Consider the following 3,478-nt stretch of genomic DNA (forward strand, 5'->3'; position numbering starts at 1 on the left):
AGCGACACCTAGAATAATTAACCAAGTTAAGGTGCTGAGACATAGCAGAGGGGAATAACCTCCCAGAATCTGCCAATGTAATACACTGGAATACCTACAACACTGCAAGAAATTGAGCTAGAAAGAAGCAAAACCTCAAGTAAATGCTTTGCCCAGCATTTATGTATTGCTCTTACCAGAAAAAAACAACATACCAATAATTTTAGCTATAGCTGCAGATATGGGATTTACTTGTATTAGTCCAATATGGTGTCTTCTGATCAGAATAACAGAGTAAGAGTTGTAGGGGAAGAGGCGGAATCTCCACAATTCATCCAGGAGATTTATATACTGAAACTGGAGATCTGTAGTCCTTTAAACCAAAAGTCATTGGAAAGTGTGCATGAGACTCTGAAATACACCCTTGCTGCTTCCTGTCCTGAGAACTTGTATGCGACACAGAAATCTTCATTAAATGCAGATGACAAGATGTCCTGAGTTGATTTTTCTCATTTAACATTAGACTTTCTTGATTTAAGCAGCTCACTAAGAAGTGAGACCTAATTGGGACTTGTTTTTAATTAAATTTATTTATTTATCCATTTATTTATTTATTTACTGGTTCCACTGAGATATTGCTTAATTTTCATTAATGCTGTTGCCTTTTTTTTTTCTTTCTGTAGAATGTGTTTGTTCATCTTGCTTGGATGCAATTAGTTGTCCGGGGTTTATCTTGCTGGTTCCACAGTTAATTTCTGTGTAGAAGCAATTTATTTATATGTTGGTCTGCTCAGAACATCCTTCCCACTGAAAACGCGTTGATAATGCCATGATTCGCAGTGCACTTCTATTTCTGGGTGGAAGGAAGCCAGAAATGGATGTTAAAGGAAGAAATGGGAGGGAGGTGTCTATGGTAGCATACGATGGCAATGTTGCTAATGAGGGACACACATGCCGGAGTTTTGACTTGATTATGGTGCTGTGATTGGCTCCACATCACTGTCCCCTCAGAGACAGATGACAGGCTAAGAAAAGACTCTAGCATAATTGTTGCCTTTCTAAACACGAAACCAACGTCAACAGGGAAGCATCTTTTAATGGAACGTGACATTGATTCTCCACGCATCTCTGGCCAAGTTGTGGGTCAGGAGCTAAAATGCCTCATAGCTGGGCAGTTGGAAAGTATATAATATTGATGGCATTAAAGGCTGACTAGAAGGCCAGGCCTTAAAATGAATTGCAGGCTTTTAATCAATCTCTAAAGCAAGTTTCTACACTTGGCTCCAGGGACTTAGGCCAGTTAACCCGCATGATGTTTTATTCCTGCTTGAACTGGGCACCGTCTGAGGCCATATGAGTAGGCGGAGAAGAAGTAAATAGAAGCCACTTCCAATTCACAGCATGTCACCAGCTGCCTTTTTTGCACGCTACAGCCACCCAGGAGGACTGAGGGAGCAAGGACCGCAGTCAGTTTAGAGCAGAAGAGAGCACGCTGATTGCAGTCTAACCCAAGTCTGATCAGAGCCCCCGACTGAAAGGCTTCCATTTGCAAAATATTTATGAGGCCTCAATATTTGCACTATCTACCTTCATTGCCATACACCTGGGCTTGGTTTCTGCTGGTTATTAGCCTGAAGACAGCTCTAAGTTTTTAATCACATTCTGTCTAGTGTGATTGGAGGGCCTACTCTTCACACATTTTCAGAAGTCTTGAGAACCAGTCTCTGGCATGAATGAATAAATGGATGAGCTGAGCAGTGTTGGCAGGCGAAGTGGGGTTCCAATGCCCCTCCATGTGCTACAGGGGCAGCTTCCTTTCCTCCTACCTTCTTTGCATTCCAGGAAAGGATAAATAGGATTATCGAATGCCTAGTGTCACCACCTTCTGTCCTTGGGTTTCACTATGGGAACCACAGGGTGTCCTCGCATGGATATTGTGTGTTTGGCATGAGCACCTCTGCAGTTTGGCTGCACTTGTTTTTCTATTTGCTTCTTTGGCAACCACCCAGCATAGGATTATACATATTCCAGTCTATGCAATGCTCATCTCTCCATGCTGTCATGCTAAGATTTTCCCACCCCAGCCAATGCATCATGGGAAGATGACAGAGAGAAAGAACTTAGGTGTGTTAAGCACTTACCCTGAGCCCAGCACTGTGCTATTTACTTGATCTCCATGTGACAAAGATAGACACTGCAGCATGGAGAAGTTGGACCGCTTTCTCCAGATCACATGGCTGGTGAGGTGCAGGTGTGGGGCGACCTGATGCTGCCTCTCCTCTTTGTGCCTGCACTTAGAGCCGGCCACCAGGCCTCCCCGGGGGCTCAGAAGAGAGGAGATTTAACGTGTGGGAAGCACCTGGATTCCCTATAAAAAGAACCGAGGATCAGGAAACACGGAACCTCTGTGGCCTTCTTTCAAGGGTGAGAATAGATGGGCTGAGCTGTCCTTCAAGGCACTACTCGCCAGGCCACCACACAACACGGCGGCTATTATTGCTATTATTGTTTTGCAGGCTGACACTTGGCCGGTTCTCTCTCCTCTCTATTCCAGGCTAATAATTAGATTTAAATCCCTGACAGGACTCTAACTGTCACCCCCGGGGTTCGAGATTTCTTTACTGTTGCTTGCAAAGATTTCATTTTTAAAAAGCCCTTTGAAACGGTAAGCTACATTCAGCAACAGCTTTTAAAAAAATCTATTATCTTATTGAGTCTTTGGAAGAACCCATGCCGTTCTCTCCCTTCGTCACCTCAAGAGACCATCCCTTGTTTTTATCTTCAATTTGAAGAATAAAAACACCCAGGAGGCCCAGGGAAGTGAGACTCTCACGCAATGTGGTCCATCAGCACCTGAGTCACTGCCATGGCTGACCTGGACGGCATCCAGGGTCTAAGAATGTGTTGATTCAGGAATTTTGTTTTGTTTTAGACTTTTTAAAAAATGAATCTGTTTTCTACATCGACTGAAAATGATTGTGGTGGTTTTGTATCTCAGGGGACAATGACAATGACCTCCGAGCCGGGTTGCTTTGAGCGAGGCAGTCGGAGGCAGGGCTTTGCAGAGAGCTGATTATCGCCCGGCACCCTGCTCGCCTCTGACACCCTGGCCGATCTGGGAGCGCTAAGGGGCTGTGGGCATGGGAAGCAGCTGTGCTAACCCAACGGGCAGTTTCAGTTCTCAGAGGAATAGGATGGAGTCATAGGCGAGCCACTGGCGTGGCGGGGAGGGGGAGTGGTGACCCTGGCATCCTCTGCACCTCTGAAAGCCATGGAGTGGCCTCCCTAGCGGCCCAGACGCTCAGGGAAAATCTGCTCTGAGACGTCCCTTTCATGTTCTGACTCCTCTGGAGGATCCCAGCTGCCTTTGGAGAGGAGGCAAAGAGGCTGCTGATCCCTGCACCAAATCTAGTTCCATAACAGTAAAGGGAGACTACTGACCCCAAGGCCAAGGATGAGGCCAACCTGGGGGAGGATTCCAACCCAGGCTTGTCACTGA

At 45.8% G+C, this 3,478-nt stretch overlaps 1 long non-coding RNA gene across 1 annotated transcript; it reads right to left on the reverse strand.

Annotated features, from left to right (window-relative positions):
- Window positions 1-200: 200 nt before the first annotated feature.
- On the reverse strand, window positions 201-2,347 carry LOC149126991 (uncharacterized). The gene is made up of 2 exons (XR_016232416.1): window positions 2,121-2,347; window positions 201-832 (listed from the first exon to the last, which is right to left on the reverse strand). It is a non-coding gene; the product is annotated as an uncharacterized LOC149126991 (long non-coding RNA).
- Between the last annotated feature and the right edge of the window lie 1,131 nt (window positions 2,348-3,478).

Source organism: Oryctolagus cuniculus, chromosome 4 (assembly GCF_051225735.1).
Source record: "Oryctolagus cuniculus isolate XC-2025 breed Fujian yellow rabbit chromosome 4, ASM5122573v1, whole genome shotgun sequence".
Lineage (NCBI taxonomy): Eukaryota > Metazoa > Chordata > Mammalia > Lagomorpha > Leporidae > Oryctolagus > Oryctolagus cuniculus.